General features: G+C 55.9%; 1 long non-coding RNA gene across 1 annotated transcript; it reads left to right on the forward strand.

The window, feature by feature from the left end:
* The first annotated feature begins 4,608 nt into the window (after nucleotides 1–4,608).
* Nucleotides 4,609–12,819, forward strand: LOC122474591. The gene is made up of 3 exons (XR_006294951.1): nucleotides 4,609–5,873; nucleotides 11,566–11,653; nucleotides 12,791–12,819. It is a non-coding gene; the product is annotated as an uncharacterized LOC122474591 (long non-coding RNA).
* The last annotated feature ends 5,098 nt before the right edge of the window (nucleotides 12,820–17,917 follow it).

The raw sequence follows: 17,917 nt of genomic DNA on the forward strand, positions 1-17,917 counted from the left end.
GGCCCCCTCCCCGTGCATGACCCCCCCCCCTGCTCCTGTTGGGGGTCCAGAGCCCCCAGACTGGCGAACAGGGTATATGCAAGCCCTCCTAATGCCCAGGCCTAGAGCCAGCCACTGAGGCTGCGGCCACGTCCGCTGACCACAGTAAGTGAGAGGGCCGATCCCCAGATCAGCGTGGCGGGAGAGGGAGCTCCACCCCGTGGGAGGGAACGCGTGGTCACGTCTACTGTAGTTGAAACCACCCCAGACGTGCAGGCTTTCACACCTTTCCTATGCTTTTACATAAAGACATGATCTTTTTTATTAAAAATTTTTTTTTCAACGTTTATTTATTTTTGGGACAGAGAGAGACAGAGCATGAAGGGGGAGGGGCAGAGAGAGAGGGAGACACAGAATCGGAAACAGGCTCCAGGCTCCGAGCCATCAGCCCAGAGCCTGACGCGGGGCCTGAACTCACGGACCGCGAGATCGTGACCTGGCTGAAGTCGGACGCCTAACCGACTGCGCCACCCAGGCGCCCCTAAAGACATGATCTTTACAGAACAGAATCATTCTGCTTATGTTATATGTCACTTAATTATGTGTTAGGAACACATCTTTCCGCATAGTAAAAATTCTATTTTGTGGTCATATCGTAACTTACTCATGAACTTTTATGTTTTCCTTTTGCAATGGCCACCCTCTCGTACACCTAAGTCTTTGCACATCTTTATGACTTTTTAACGAACACATTTAAAAAATTGTTTTTTAATTTTTTTTTTTTTTGAGAGAGAGAGAGAGAGAGAGGAAGGGGCAGAGAGCAAGGGAGACACAGAATCCGAAGCAGGCTCCAGGCTCCGAGCTGTCAGCACAGAGCCCGACGTGGGCTTGAACCCAAGAACCACAAGATTGTGACATGAGCCGAAGTTGGATGCTTAACCGACTGAGCCACCCAGGTGCCCCCTGATTATTGCTTTTTAAGCCACTAACTCTTAGGGCCATCTGTCTCACAGCGATACCAAAACTGTATTTGGGTCCCGAGGCCAAGCTGCTCTGTGGTGTCAGATAACCCCCAGCATCTTGGAGGCCGGCCCAGTAGGATTTGTGTCGCACTCAGCACGTGTGATGTGCTTGTCATGGAGGGACCCAGCGTATTCCACCCTAATGCCAGGTCACCTCCTGTCCCTTCCAGTGGTGAGAATAGTCGCACCTACGTGGCCAAGAGCATAATGGTAGAAACTCACCATCGTCTCGGCCTCTGTGAATCACAAGAAACCTGGATGGCTACTACTTATTTTTAAAAAATAACCTCAGAGCCGAAGACATATTGAAACTATGATTCACAGCTTTTTACTTCCTATAGAATATCGAAAACCTTTTTTTGAAAAACAAGCCTGAATGTGTCCAAACTTCCATAGTTGCTAGAAGACAACCATAAACACAGCTGCTTGTCTGTACGGCTGTGTGGTGATTATACATCCAGGCCTTCACTATAGTCCTAGATCCTGCCCCCAATTGTGCTGTCTGTTCTAAGGACATATCCTTTAACATGGCTAACATGTGTGTTCAGTTCACCGCGGCGTTGTCTGAAGGAACAAAGAATTGTAGGCAACGTAGCAGATGCCAGGGGAGACCCTGGGTGGTGGCCTGTCTGGAGTGGTCTGTCTGGGGTGGCCCATCCGGGGTGGCCTGTCCAGGGTGGTTCATCTGGGGTGGCATGTCTGGGGTGGCCTGTCCAGGAGGCCTGGGTGGTGGCCCGTCCGGGGTGGCCTATCCGGGAAGCCCAGGGGGTGGCCATCTGGGGTGGCCTGTCCAGGAGGCCCATGGGGTAGCCCATCTGGGGTGGCCCATCTGGGGTGGCCTATCCGGGAAGCCCAGGGGTGGCCCATGTGGGGTGGCCCGTCTGGGGTGGGCTGTCTGGGGTGGCCTATCCGGGAAGCCCAGGGGGTGGCCCATCTGGGGTGGCCCGTCTGGGGTGGGCTGTCCGGGGTGGCCTGTCCAGGAGGCCGAGGGGGTGGGCTGTCCGGGGTGGCCTGTCCGGGAGGCCCAGGGGGTGGCCTGTCTGGGGTGACCTGTCCGGGGTGGCCTGTTCAGGTGGCCTGTCTGGGGTGGCCTGTCCGGGAGGCCTGGGTGGTGGCCCGTCCAAGGTGGCCTATCCAGGAAGCCCAGGGGGTGGCCCATCCGGGGTGGCCTATCTGGGGTGGCCTGTCCGGGTGGTCCGTCCGGGGAGGCCCGTGGTGCAGCCACAGCACACAGCGCTCCCAGGGCGGCCCCTCACAGCAGATGCCGTGGTGATGGGGGAAAGGCCACGGGTGAGACCACTGCAGGGAGGTGAACCGTGACACAGAGATGCTGAGATGCTGACTGAGGTTTCCTCTGGGGGGCGGGATGGGGTCTTCCTCTCTCTACCTTTGCTGGCTGGCAAGCTCTCTCCAGCGGGCACGTGGCAGCTTTGTAGGCCTGCGGGCCTCGTCCCGTGTCTGTCACAGACGGTTCTTCGTGTACCCTCCCACTATTCCATAAGCAGACGAAAATGTAAAATACGAGACTTAAAAGGTGATGCTGGTGCTTTTGATCCCTAATCAAAGGCATGTCTGTTGGCTTCACTGTCCCCAGCTGGTGACATCTTCCCAGCATTTGAAGCTTCCCCAGGAGCGGGTGCAGGTGGGGACACGGGCCAGGCAGGAGTGGGGATGCTTTGGAGAGCACCAGGAGTCGGGTCCTGTGTCCCCCGGCTCCTGGGAGCTGCCCACTCAGCCCAAAACCAGACCTCCCCCTAAGGCTGGGGACATCCCCCACTTCACTGGCCCTGGATGCTCCTGTGGCCTCAGGCCATTGTTTACTTCTCTGAACCTTATAGGGGAGACCCCATGATGGAGCCCTGTCCCTGAGCCTGGGTGCTGAGGAGCGCTGACCTGTGACCCTGGTGGCTGGCGTCCTGGAGTGGGAGGGGCCAGCCTGCACGTAGCCCCCACAACAAGCCAGGATGTAGGTGCCGTTATCCCATTTTACGGATGAGGAAACTGAGGCCCAGAGGTGGTACAGCCGGTGGGTGGAGGGGAGGGCTTGAGACCCTAGAGGCCCGCAGAGTGTTCTCACGTGGCGGCTGTGAGCGGGTGGGGGTCCCCAGCTCCACACTGGTGCAGGCCGTGCTCACAGGACGGGAATCGGGGCCACCATCAGAGCTCAGACTTCAGACCAGCCCCGGGGGGAGTTGGGGTGGCCAGAGTCACTGTGCCGGGTGGGGCCGGGAGCTGCACTGGTAGCTCCCAGGGAGGAAACGACAGGGTGGCTGACGTGCCCTGGAAAGACCGAGGGCCAGGGAGGGCCATGGGTGTCAGCAGGGGGAGCTGTCTGACAGTGGCCAGGCTGTGGTGTGCCCAACGTCCCCCGAGGCGCTCGGCCTTGGCTCAGGGCCCATGGGAACCTGGGGCGGGTCCGGAGGCTGGAGACCTGAGTCGGACAGTCTTGGGGGGAGCCGGGAGCTGCAGCCTGATCCCCGTGGGCTCTGGGCCAGGGTCCACACGTGACGGTCCGTCTGGCTCCACGGGTCGGAGGGAGGCCGTGGGGCGCCGTACTCAGGCTCTTGGCCGGTAAGCTGTCCTTCTAACGTGGAGCCACTTCCCATCCACCACCGCCTGGCAGCGAGGGGACACGAGATCGCTGCCTCACCCCACGGCCGTGTTCGCCGTCACAGACACTTAGGACACAGGAAAGATTCAGAAGAGAAGAGGCGAGGAGAAAGATGGAAACAAGGGGGGATGGGGACAGAGAGACAGAGAGAGACAGACCAGGACAGAGACAGAGAAGGAGAGACAGGAAGAGAGAAAGATGAAGAGAGACAGAGAGGGAAAAAGATGAGAAAGAGACCGGGGGGGGGAAAGGGGGGCGGCTGAGACACCCCTGTTCCCCCTCACTGTGTGAGTCGTTGCCCTTTGACGCCTCCGCGCACCTGCTCTGAGCCTCCAGAGAGCGGGCATGGGGTGACTGGCCTGGGGGGGGGGGGGTGTTGTGTAACAGGGTTCTGGCCCCAGCGACACGGGGAGCTCCTGCAGGTGGTCCTGTGTCAGGTTTCCTTGACCCGGGGCTCACCTCTCCCCCGTGGCCACTGGCCCCGGTGCCCAGCTCCCCCACTGGGGCGCCAGCTCCCCCTTTGGCACCGTGCACAATGCCACCGAGGCCAGCGAGGCAGAGTCACCAGGCTCAGCGGGGCCAGGTGGGGTCTTCGAGGCCACCCCGGGCGAGGGACAGGAAGCCACCAACACGAGGTCTGCCTGCACTGCCTGCCCTCGCCCTGGGTGTCTAAAACACATCCACGGAGGACCTCAGAAGCTCCTTCTCTTTAAAAGCTTCCAGTCGTGTTTGAAAATGGCAGTGTTGGGGCGCCTGGGTGGCACAGTCGGTTAAGCGTCCGACTTCAGCCAGGTCACGATCTCGCGGTCCGTGAGTTCGAGCCCCGCATCAGGCTCTGGGCTGATGGCTCGGAGCCTGGAGCCTGTTTCCGATTCTGTGTCTCCCTCTCTCTCTGCCCCTCCCCCGTTCATGCTCTGTCTCTCTCTGTCCCAAAAAATAAATAAACGTTGAAAATGGCAGTGTTTATTTCTCTGCCATTCTTACGCTTTCCAGAAATTGCTTAAAACACATGTTCTGATAGAATGGTTGTGGATGACCTTTGTCTTCCTTCCCTCTACACTGGGCTCCTGGCCCAGCCCAGCCAGGGGTGGAGGGGGCACCTGACTCCTGGCAGACGGGCCCCAGGGGCAGCACGAGCCTGTGGTCACACAGACGACAGGCAGGGAGATGCTCGCCCTCACCCCGCAACGTCAGGGAAGTAGTGAAGGCAGCATCACAAGTGCTGGGCCTGCAACCGTGTCCTCCCCCGTTGGCCTGCAGCCTGACGGCGGCCAGAGAACTCATGGCACAGACCAGATTCTCAGATCCCATCACTAGATCAGACCTGGGCAGCTGCTCTCTCCTTCACAGACTTGATTTTTCTGGAAAGTGGCTCGGGATATTCTTGGCCTTCTCCACAGGGTTCCTGCCTCATGGTCAAAGCGCAGCTGCCACAGCTCCAGGCATCACGTCTGTGTGCAGGCCAGGAGAAACAGGGAGGAGCCACTAGCCATACGTACTCCCATTTTTCCTGAAAGCAAAAGCCCTGAATGTCCCCAGCAGACGGCTTTCTAGCCCCCAGGGCCACTCCTCACTTCGAGAGAGGCTGGGAAATGCGGTACAGAATCCACCCAGTCTTGACCCATCGCCTGGGCTGAGTATGTTGTCCCCGGAGCAGACGCTTCCACTGCATATCCATGCTTTCTCTCCTGAGTTTTAGTAACAGAACCCCCTCCATTTTACCTGGATTACCCCCAATAAAGACCCATCTCCCCATTTCCTTTGCAGTGTAAACATTAGTAGCAGGAAACGGCACCAGCTGGAGTCAGGAGGCCCCACCAGTGGGGGTCGGTCGAGACCTCTCGGCCGCCAGCAGCTCCGCCAATGAGAAGCCACCACACTCCCGGTGTCCTCCAATGGACGTTGAGTTCATAACGACCTTCCCAAGCCACCTCTTCTCTCCTTAAAAAAGCGCACCTGTCCCTTATTGCCCAGACTCGCCTACGGTTTTGCCGCCGCGTGTCGTCCTGGGTTCAATTCTCTTTTGTTTCCGAATCAGCCCTTGTTTTGCTGGTAAAGTAACGGGCGGTTTTACTTGCAAGGTTGACAATGGCAGGCGTGCCCACGTGACCCCCCCGCGGGCTAGATGGGAGCTGGCGGAGCGTCCCGGAGGCCTGGACGCAGGCCCGGCCGTCCGCCCGTCTGCCCTGCAGCAGAGGGGACGCCACCCCAAGGCCATCCCCGACCTGCCCAAGGTCTTCAGCGTCTCCTCTGGCAAGACGGTGAGTCCCTCGCCAGGCCGGGCACGGCCCCAGGGCCTGCCTCTCAGGGCTCCCGCTTGGGACGTGACCCCCGGGGACCGGGCTGGACGGGGCGGGACGGGCCCCGGATGTCAGCGTTCGGTTGTGACTCGTACAACTGGAGAAGTGTATACACGGACAATCGGGAATAGCGGCGTCCCCGGAAAGCTCCGCCGGGCCCTTTGCAGGCACGGCCTGTCCCCTTCCCGCCGTGGAGGCCACCGTGGTTCGGTTCGTTTCACCTGTTCTGGAATCACAAGGAAGTGAATGTCTATTATGTATCCGGCGTCTTTCGCTCACAAAACGTTTCCTTGGTGGTGTTGGTGGGTCGGGAGCTCGTCCCTTGTCGCCCGGGCTGGACTGGAGGGCGGTACGGGCCCCAAGGCGCCGGTGGGGAGCGGTTCCGAATGAAGCTGTGGCCACGCCCAGGTAAACACGCTGTCACCCTCCTGGGCGGACAGTGGAATTTCTGGGAAGGGCGTAGTCAGCGTGCAAGACACTGCCCGCGAAGCACCCCCAACACTGGCTGCTTGGTTCAGGTGTTCGGGCTCTCTGATGGGTGTGCAGGGCTGTCTCATTGAGGTGCAGAGATCAGTGGCACTTTGAGGTGCCCCAGTAGCCACTTGTGCATCTTTTCCGGTGAGGTGCCTATTCAAGGCTCATTTTAAAATTTGGGTTATTCATTGTTTTAGCCTTGGTTTTTAAAGGCCTTCTTGGGGCGCCTGAGTGGCTCAGTCAGCTAAGCGTGGGACTCTTGATTTCAGCTCAGGTCATGATGTCACATTTGGTGAGTTCAAGCCCCAAGTCGGGCTCTGTCATGACAGCGCTGATCCTGCTTGGGATTCTCTGTCTCCCTCTCTCTATGCCCCTCTCCTGCTTGCTTTGTCTCTCCCTCTCTTTCAAAATAAAACTTTAAGAAGTTTTAAAGTCATCCTTTACTTATTATACACACATATCTGTTGATCTGAAAAATAAAAGTTACTTGCCAGCAAAAAAAAAATGGATTTATTTGGGAATAGCGGAGAGTTGCAATCTGAGACCACCAAACTATGGTAAAACCACCGCCCGTCCAACAAGCAAAACAGAGAAACATTTTACGGGGAAGGTGTAGGAAGTTGGGAGGGGCTGTTTTGAAGAAAAGTCCGTTGGAGGAAAGCGGGAGTTCTGGGTGGTGAGGTTTCTCGCTGGTGACCTGCAAGAGTGGTTGTTTCTTGCAGGAGACGCGGGGAACAGCCTCCCTGTCCCGGGGCCTGTCACCGAGGGCTCTCTCCAGCTGAGATGCGGGGTCGGTCTGGAAGGGACACCGCGGGACGCGGAGAGGTGTGCTGGGACAGCTCCCCCTGCTGGCCGCCTTGCTCCACGTCAGTGAGGTGGCCTTTTGTTAATTTTCACGTTTCCCCCTTTTGATCAAGATTTTTTTTTCTGATCACTGATCAGGTTTTCCAAATTCAGTGACCTTTGCCCCTTGGCTCCAGGAAGGCCCTTTTCTGGGTGTCATATCCCACGTTGGAGGGAAATTGTACAGATTGGAAACCTACTGAGGCAATTTGGGTAACAAGGTGGGTCAGGAGGGAGAAACTCTGGGCGCCTCCCTTCTGTTGTCCACATTTGTCAAGGTTATCAGCGCTGGAGATCACCCCCTTATTGTATGTCATGTTTGCACAGGTGTGATGGGCAACAAAATCAAAATAATTATACAAAACAAAAGTAGTTACGTGACAATTCCAAATGGTGTGATGGTCCTAAACCAGGACTCCCGGGTGTGAGAGTAGCCAACTGAAATATCGATTGGCACTCATTCAGACTTAGGGCAGAAGATTCTCATGAAGGCCAAGCCGGAGTTGCGTATACCTCCTGGAAGCTTCTGCCTGAAGCTACTGTGAAGCCTGACTAGTGATCACTGCCAGCACGCACTGAAAGGATTAACCGTCTAAGACGTTCTAAAGCAGTGTTGTTGGGGCGCCTGGGTGGCGCAGTCGGTTAAGCGTCCGACTTCGGCTCAGGTCATGATCTCGCGGTCCGTGGGTTCGAGCCCCGCGTCGGGCTCTGTGCTGACAGCTCAGAGCCTGAGGCCCGTTTCCGATTCTGTGTCTCCCTCTTTCTCTGACCCTCCCCTGTTCATGCTCTGTCTCTCTCTGTCTCAAAAATAAGTAAACGTTAAAAAAAAAAAATAAATAAAGCAGTGTTGTTATCTCAGAAGAGCTGCTTTGAACCAAATCTGCTTTCGGGTAATACAGCCATGGTCAGAGACCACGAATTTGGATAAAAATTCAAAGTCAGTTAAGAGTTCAGATGAAAGAAGACTTTTGTGAATTCTGAACCTTCAAACCCGTTGAAGAGAACAAGTGAAAATTAACTCGCCCCAGGATCCTCATGAGGCTGTTTCTGCAGAGGCACAATCAAGAGAAGAGGCTCCAGCCCTTGCGAAAGGGCTTGGAAGAAGCAGACAGGGACACTGTCTTCCTACAAAAGAGAGAAGCAACTGTGAGAACAAGGTCCGCTGGCCTGGTCCAGACCTCATGGGAAAGCTTGGCCAGATGTCGTCGGCATCAGTTCCGGGAAGCCCGTACCCTCAGGCCACACCAGATGGCGGGCAGGGCCAGTCAGGTGTCGTCTTTGCACGTGTCCCGTGGATCCGAGAGTCTGTTCCCCGGACTGTGCCGCACTTGCCGGCGAGGTTGAAGAGCGTCTTTCTGGAGGCATCTTTTCCGACAGACGAAGTCTCCGGGTCACCAGGGGTGATGCAGGACGGCGTGTCCCGGGAGCACGCCGCGCAAAGCTTGCTCTACCAAACCGTGGTTGTTTTTATAGGAGCGGCGAGCCTTGACGCTACGGAAGGGACCTCCCTTTACGGACTGTGGGTCGAGGAGGCAGGGCCAAGCGGGCCGGACGTCCTGTGACCGTCTCAAAGGGTGAGGGTCCAGGAGTTCCCCGGAGAATGGATCTGAGATTTAGAAGGACCAGTGGCAGTCTCCACAAGTTCTTCCAGCTGAGACTTCACGATGCCGCGAGTGAGTGTGACAAGTCTGAGGACTGAGCGTGGCGTGTGCACAGTGCAAGTGTGGTAACATCACACGGCCGAACAGTGCACGCCTAACTAACAAAGCACCTGAATGGTGAAGTGGGTTTCCCGACCACCATGAAGTGTGAGAGGGGCCCCCAGGTGGGAATAATCTTCTTTAACAGAATTTTAGCCACAGCAGAAGCAGTGGCCTGTCTGCAAGGGGAAGGTTTGGCCCGGACCAACCACGACAGACCACGGCAAGAACATGTTTCTTTCCCTGAGGTAGGGAAGCCATATGAGATCCATTTGCCAAGCCTCGAATGACCTGTTGGGCAGTTCAGTCTGGGAGACGTGGGGTTTCCCCTGGATTATACCTTGGATGTGGGACGAGCAAAGTAGGCGCTTCCTGTGGGTTCTGCCAGTCTCAGCTGAAGGTTTTGCCCATGAGGAGAGTGGTAGCTGATCTAACAGGGACAAAAGATCAGTGTCTTTGGACTTAGCTCTAGTTAGCTCGGAGAAGGAGCAAACAGAAGACGTTGAAGGGTCATTTGACTTACCGATTTGGCTACTTTGATTGCTGCTGTCAAATTCTAGGATTATTTCCCCCTTTGGGGAGGAAGGAGTCGCAGCATGAAATTTTTCTAAGACACCTCAGCCCAATCAGTGAATGGGCAGAGGAAGGAAGGAGAAAAGGGCGTGTGTCCCTCAGAGGGCCCAGACGGAGGGAGTGGGTTCAGGGACGGAACCTGCTGAGGTTTATTGGAGACCCCGCTCCGTGAGCTGTCCCAGTGCTCCGAGGGGAGGGCTGCTTGGTGGTGGCGGGTGGAGCACCGAGAGTCCAGACGGGCAGAGATTCACTCCCAGTCTGGAGAGTGGTTCCTCCAGGTCGATGAAGAGGGGGGATTGGGAAACGCCAGGAATTCCGTGGACCCCCCCCCCCTCCCTGGGAATGAGGAGGATATTGGAATAGGTTGGCTAGAGGGTCGAAGGTGCCTGGATCACTCCAGTTGGCAACGGTTTTTCCGCAGTGTCCTGGCCCTTTGCAGTAAGAGCAGAAACCATGAGACTTTGGTTTTGTTTCGGGGCCTCCGTTCGCTGGAGCTGAAAACTGAGAACTTTCGCAGTCTTTGTTTTGGAGGACTCATCTAGGAGTCGGGCAAGCTTGTTTGTCAACTAAGTCTGGGGCAAACATCATTTCCCATTCCGTCCTGGTCCTTTTAGCTAAAAGAGAAAGATCCCGGTTCGACCCTTTAATAAACATAGGGTTACATGCTGCCTGGTTGGATTCAGTGTCTTAAGGAAGATCAAGGTGATTTGGAGCCGGGAGCATAACGCCACGAATCGACTTATTGGATCACTATGTCATACGCTGAAACTAGGGTAACGTGTGTCAACTCTGTTTCTATAACACAATCAAACAGAGATTAAAAGATTTTGACTAATATTCTCTCAAGTCATCATGCTGTCATAAGCAAAATAGAAGTACAACAAATAAACTGGAAAAAAAAAACGCTGAGCCATATGACCGTTAAATTGTCAATATTTTTTAGATATCAAATGCTATTTTAAGTCAATAACATAAAGCCAAATATTACGTGGAAAATATTGAAGAAAGAAATACATCATTCATGAAAGAAAGAATACCAAAGATTTACCGTATAAAGGTTAATTTATAGTAGAAATAAATAGTTCCGATAATGGCATCAACTCTGTTAGTTGTGTTAGCTTAGACAACATGTGTTTACTTTCTATGCCTCAATTTATTAATCTGTGAAATTGGGATTAAAATTAGTAACTACAAAGTTTTTGTGAGACTATATTAGATAAATATGTAAAGTACTCACCACAAAAAGTGCTCACTAATGTTGACTATAATTTATCATAATTTTACAAATTTTACCCCCCAAATACACACATTTTTTAAATACCCATTGCGGGGCACCTGGGTGGCTCAGTCGGTTAAGCGTCTGACCTTGATCTCAGCTCAGGTCATAATCTCATGGTTCGTGCATTCAAGCCCCACATCGGGCTCTGTGCTGACAGCATGGAGTCTGCTTGGGGCGCTCTCTCCCTCTCTCTCTGCCCCTCCCCTGCTCGCACATGTGCTTTCTCTCTCTTTCAAAATAAGTAAATAAACTTAACAAATTGAAATACCCATTGCTTGGAAGGTTGTTTGGAAACGTGCACTTATGTATTGCTTGTGGTTATGTAACTTTGGAAATTACACATATCTAAGAGTTAAATTTGGAAATTACACATCAGAATACTTCAGGTAGTATTGTTTACAATAGTATTAAAGTAGAAGCAACTGAGAGGTCCAAGGTGGGAAGTGAGTATTGACTAAAAAAAAATTACAGTTGATTCATAAAATAAAATACTCTTCAGCCTTTAAACTATAGAATATTATATAATACTTTTAAATACTCATGTTCTTGTTGACACTGTAGCTCACAAGGTAGCGTGTAAAAGTATATACCAACATAAAAAAGAAAGTCTGTAGCCCACTGTGATGGCGATGAGCAGGTGCACCAGGATTTTGTTCGAGAGCCTGGAGTCTGTTCCACTCTGCGGGCTTGGGAAACACTCCTGTAATTGCTTGGTGGGCATTTCCAGGGAGGGTTCTTGCATCTTGCCCAAAGTTAGGGGTCTGTTTCTCTCAATCCCCTTCAGGATGTTCCCTTCCAGATAATTGTATCCGGTGTTTGGCCCGGTCCTCCTCAGTAGCATGTGGCCTCACTGACATAATCTGAAAAACCAGGTTGGTAAATTTAAAAGACTATCTAGGGGTGCCTGGGTGGCTCAGTCGGTTAAGCGGCCGACTTCGGCTCAGGTCACGATCTCGCGGTCTGTGAGTTGGAGCCCTGCGTCGGGCTCTGGGCTGATGGCTCAGAGCCTGGAGCCTGCTTCCGATTCTGTGTCTCCCTCTCTCTCTGCCCCTCCCCTGTTCATGCTCTGTCTCTCTCTGTCTCAAAAATAAATAAAAAACGTTAAAAGACTATCTAAATTCCCCAGCAGACTATGGGATCCTCAGTCACTTTAGGAAACTCCTTGTGGCTCCTCATTCACCCTAAGTCCAGGGAGCATGAGAAACTTGGGGTTTATTTAGATCCTCAGAGGACTTGAGTTTAGAGGGGCAGGTTTTAGTACATATGGGGTTGGCGGAGGGGGGGGGGAGAGGCTCAGAGGAAAAGGGACATTGGTCGAGAGAGTCAGAATGGGGAAACTGAGGCACTGAGGGTGTAGGGGAGGTGGGGACCGCTCAGGGAAGGAACTTGATGGCACCAGAGGGGCCTGAGGATGAGGTGGGGATGGAAAAGATGGGGGGAAGGGCCTCAGGAGCCATTTTGACTTCTTTCCGTTGTTTGCCCGCCTCTGTCTACAGACTGGACTTTGCAGGGAGACAACTCGAGATTCCTGGTCACATTTTGCAGGTTCAAAAGAGCAAAGTGGCTCCCCACTGTTCTGACAACTTCAGAGCCGTGGTTTCCAATTCGGCCATGAGAAAGTCTGCTGGGACGTACGTTCCCCACAACAGACATTGAAGTTCTAAAATCTTTTGGTTAGGTTGGTCCGTTTAGTTAGAAATGCACGTGTGGGGGTGCCTGGGTGGCTCAGTCCGTTGAGTGTCCGACTTTGGCTCAGGTCATGATCTCGCGGTTGGTGAGTTTGAGCCCCACGTCGGACTCCAGGCCGACAGTGCAGAGTCCGTTTTGGATCCTGTGTCCCCCTCTCGCTCTCTGCCCCTCCCCCACTCACTCTCTCAAAACTAAATACACAAAAAACCAAAGAAATGCACATGTGGAGGGGCCAGTTTTTACACGTAAGACTGGCGGGGCCCCAGGGTGGGGGAGGGTACCCTCAAAGCATTTGATCACCGGGCTTCCATTTCTTACAGGTTTTCCTCCCGAGTGAAGAGAAAAATCCCTGAAGAGCACCGTTTCCACAGGAACAGCCTGTTCCAAAAAAAATCCCGCCCAAAGCCAGCACATTTCCAGTTAGGAACAGTTTGTCTCCAAAAAGGAGTCGGACCAGACAGAAGTCTTAGAACAGATCCCGACTAGGCCCCCGGGAGCTCCGAAGGCAGGAATCCCGGAGACACCGCCCTCAAAGCCCAGGGGCGCGGGGGCTCAGGGAGGTCAGCCGGCCCGCGGGCGCGCACCTGCTGGCTCTCCGGCCTTGGGCGGTTGAGCGCCTTCTCCGATGCCGCTTCTCTGGCACCAGGGGGTGTCGACCTTTTGCCAGGTGTTCTACCGGCAGAAATGGACTTATTTGGGAGGAACGGAGGACTGCAACCTGGGATTGCAAGCCACCGCAGAAACCGTGCGGTAGGTTAGCGCAACACATCAGAGAGAAGGGTGTTTTATGGAGAAAGACAACGTGGGGGCGGTTGCCGTGCCCGCGGGTCTGCAAGTCCTTTGCGGAAAAGCAGGATTCCCGTGACCTCGGGCTCTCCTGGGGGAGGGGGGTGACGGCGGTCTCTCCCTGGCGGGGGGGGGGGGGGGCGCGGGGGGCACGGTCTTTCCCCATGGGGTGGGGGCGACGGGGTCTCTGCCTCGGGCAGGGGGTGGCAGCGGTCTGTCGGGGGGGGGTGATAGGGGGTCTCTCCCTGGCAGGGTGGGGGGGGGGCGGGGGGCACGGTCTCTCCCTGTGGGGGGTGGCGACGGGGTCTCTGCCTCGGGCAGGGGGTGGCAGCGGTCTGTCCTGGGGGGGTGACAGGGGGTCTCTCCCTGGCGGGGGGGGGGCATGGTCTCTCCCCGTGGGGTGGGGGCAACGGGGTCTCTGCCTCAGGCAGGGGGTGACAGCGGTCTGTCCCCGGGGGGAGGGTGACAGGGGGTCTCTCCCTGGCGGGGTGGGGGGGGTGGGGGGCACGGTCTCTCCCCGTGGGGGGGGGCGACGGGGTCTCTGCCTCGGGCAGGGGGTGGCAGCAGTCTGTCCCGGGGGGGGGTGACAGGGGGTCTCTCCCTGGCAAGGGGGCGGGGGGCACAGTCTCTCCCCGTGGGGTGGGGGGGCGACAGGTCTCTGCCTTGGGCAGGGGGTGGCAGCGGTCTGTCCTGGGGGGGTGACAGGGGGTCTCTCCCTGCCGGGGGGGGGGGGGCACGGTCTCTTCCCGTGGGGTGGGGGCGACGGGGTCTCTGCCTCGGGCAGGGGGTGGCAGCGGTCTGTCCCTGGGGGAGGGGGTGACAGGGGGGTCTCTCCCTGGCGGGGTGGGGGGGCGGGGGGCACGGTCTCTCCCCGTGGAGGGGGGACGACAGGGTCTCTGCCTCCGGCAGGGGGTGGCAGCGGTCTGTCCTGGGGGGGTGACAGGGGGTCTCTCCCTGGCGGGGGGGGGGGGCACGGTCTCTCCCCGTGGGGTGGGGGCGACGGGGTCTCTACCTCGGGCAGGGGGTGGCAGGGGTCTGTCCTGGGGGGGGGTGACAGGGGGTCTCTGCCTCGGGCAGGGGGTGGCAGCGGTCTGTCCCCGGGGTGGGGGGTGACAGGGGGTCTCTCCCCAGGGGGGCGGTGATGGGGTCTTTCCCTGGCTGGGTTGCAGGGGCTGTCGGTTTCTCCCGGGAGCCGCACACCTTTCCCGGCACTGAGGGTCCTTCTGAACCTGGCGTGGGTGGTGGGTATGGGGGCCACCTCCCGCCTCCCCACTCCCCTCTGTGAGTTTCCCTTCATTAACTTTCACGTGTCCTTTTTTGGACGCAGGCGCGCGTGCGTAGTTTTCCAAGTCCACGCCTTGTCCGTTGTTTTCTTGACGGGGTCTTTGGATGAGCAGGCGGTTTCACAAAAGTGCAACGTAACTGCTTTTATGATCATCGCTTTTGGCATCTCGTCCAGGAGGCCTCTTCCCGAGGTCGCTGAGGTCGGCTCACCGTCTCCGGGCTCCGGACACCCTTCGGTACCTGCTGTGGGCATGTTTCTCCTTCAGGAAGAGCCAGGTGTCAGGTTTGCCCAGCGCAGCGCCCAGGGGTGGGCGGTGTGGGGTGAGGACAACATCTGGTGCGCCGCCTCGTGCCCCCTGGTGACCTTGTGGCCCTGCTGGCCTGATGTAGTCTCCCTGTGGCCTCTTGACTTAGGTTCCCCACACGAGGCCTCGGTGTGCGTCCCGATGCCCCAGCTCGCCCAGCGCCTGGCTGCCAGGCACGGCGCCCGCCCGGGGGGGGCAGCCGCACACCAGCCTGGCGCTGGCGAAACAGCGGGCTTCCTGCGGTCCACCACCCCCGGGGAGACCCCCCGCCTCCAGGCTGGCCCTCCCCACGCCCTGGGGTTTCCTGCGGCCTCTTAAGTCCTCTCCGTGATTTCTCAGTTGTGGTACGGGTGCCCCCTAATGTCCCAGGCAGGACGCTGACTGACACAGTCGCAGAGGTGCTCTTCCAGAAGGTCTGTGACCAACTGCAACACGATGTATAGCTCATCTCTATCTGCATCTGTGGCTGTGTCTGTATCTAATCTAGCTGTGGAGACCTACCTATTTCCTAAAAACATGGTAACCATCGGGGTGCCTGGGCGGCTCAGGCGGTTAAGCCTGGGACTCCAGCTCAGGTCATGAGCTTGTGGTCCGTGAGTCTGAGCCCTGTGTTGGGCTCTGTGCGGACAGCTCAGAGCCTGGAGCCTGCTTTGGATTCTCTCTCTCTCTCAAAAATAAATGTAAAAAAAAAATTAAAAATAAACATTAAATTTTTTTTTAATTTTTGTTAGTATTTTGTACATTCTTTGCTATGGTCACATAGTTATAAATGCTTCTGTTTAATCAAGCTTGTAATTGTATTGTTAAAATTGCTAAGTGTATACAGCTCAGTGGAATTAACTACACTCACATTGTTGTACAACCATCCCCACCATCCATCTCCAGAACTTTCTTCCTTTTTTTAAGTTTACTTATTTGTTTTTGAGAGGGAGAGAGAGCGAGAGAGCACGAGCTGGAGAGGGGCAGAGAGAGGGGAGAGAGAGAATCCCAAGCAGGCTCCTCGCTGTCAGCGCAGAGCCCCATGCGGGTCTTGAACTTACGAACCGTGATATCATGACCTGAGCAGAAATCAAGAGTCAGATGCTGAACGACTGAGCTACCCAGGTGCCCCCAGAACTTTCCATCTTCCCACACAGAGACTATGACCTCATGAAGTATTAATATCCCCTCCCCGGCCCCCCGTGTCCACCATCCACATTCTGTCTCTGTGATTTGATGACTCCAGGGACCTCGCGTGGGTGGAGTCACACAGCGCGTGTCCTTCTGTGACGGGCTCACGGCACTCGGTGTCACGTCCTCGAGGCCCATCCGTGAGGTAGCAGGCGTCAGGGTCTCTTTCCTCGTACGGGCGAGTAATGTTCGTCGCACGGACGCACCACGTGTTGTTTATCCGCTCGTCCCCGTGGCCACTTGGGGCTCCTCCTCCTCGGCCGCTGGGGGTCATGGGGAACTGGGTGTTTGTGCGCACAACACAGTTTGTTGATGATGTCTTTGGGGTCGATGAGGGTGATTGTGACGGGGCGTCGGCTTTGTGCTGAGCTGGGGGGGCCATGTGGGAAGGCCGGGGCAGAACCCCCAAAGCTCCCAGTGCCCGGGACTCAGAAAACAGACGAGCGGGCCCGGGGCCCGGAGTTGCTGTGCTGTGCTACCCACTGTGGGCCCGAGGGTGTGAGAGCTGTTCGCTCTTTCCCCCACAGCCTTGCCGCCTCTCTCACACCCACAGTGACACACTCACAGGAACATGCTCTCGTGAGCTCACGTACGTGTAATATGCTCACACACACGTTCACAATGCTCACACGATGACACTCTCACACAGTGACATGCTCACACGCACATGCTCACACACGCATGTGCTCACGTGTGCAACCGCTCACACACATGTATGTGCTCACACACGTACACGGTCACACACATGCTCACACAACATGTACACACACGCACATGCTCACACACGAACATGCTCATGCGTGCACATGCTCACACAATGCACCTGCTCACACCTGTACATGCTCACACACACAGTGATACACTCACACACATGTACACAGATCACACATGCACATGCTCACACACATGTCCGTGCTTACACACATGCACATGCTCACACACACATGCTCACACACACATGCTCACACAGTGACGTGTTCACACGCACACATGCTCACATGCACGTGCTCACACACACATGCTCACACACGAACATGCTCACGCGTGCACCTGCTCACACACATGTATGTGCTCACACATGTACACGGTCACACACACACATGCACACACACGTACGCACACGCTCACACGTGAACATGCTCATGCGTGCACATGCTCACACACACTGATACACTCACACACGTGTACACAGATCACACATGTACATGCTCATACAATGCTCTCACACACGTGCTCACACATGTCCATGCTTACACACATGCACGTGCTCACACACACATGCTCACACAGTGACGTGTTCACACGCACACATGCTCACATGCACGTGCTCACACACACATGCTCAGGCTGTGACATGCTCACACACACTGCTCACGATTATACACTCACACACAATTGTGTGCTCACATTCATGCACACGCTCACACACGCTGTCTCACCATACCCTCCTCCACTCGCAGCTGACCTTCACCTACTTTCACGAGCGTCCGGAACCCAGGGCTCTGGGCGAGGACTGAGCCCCAGGCTGGCCGCCCCCGAGCTTCCCTGCTGGCGGCGTGGCCGCTGGGGCCTCCCTGGGGACGCCGGGCCCCTGCTCCTGGGGCAGCCGTGGAGCATTTTCGGCTCTGGCTGCTTCTCTGGCACTCAGAGGACTTTCCTGCCACCCAAACAGCAGATGGCCAGGAAATGAAGACTCGCTCCAGTATCAACCGGGGGAAATCTAATTCAATTGGCAAAGTGTATGGTCAGAGAAGCATGTGGGTTGGCACATTTCATCTTGTTAGATGGTGTTGGCCTTCGGAGACCGAGGACGGACGACTGACAGCTGGTCCAGGGCTGGGGCTCTGGCGTGTGTGGTCTTCTCCACAGCAGCCTCGCGCCCGGGTTTGCTTTCCACCCGAC

Source organism: Prionailurus bengalensis, chromosome D4 (genome assembly GCF_016509475.1).
Source record: "Prionailurus bengalensis isolate Pbe53 chromosome D4, Fcat_Pben_1.1_paternal_pri, whole genome shotgun sequence".
In the NCBI taxonomy this organism is placed as follows: Eukaryota; Metazoa; Chordata; class Mammalia; order Carnivora; family Felidae; genus Prionailurus; species Prionailurus bengalensis.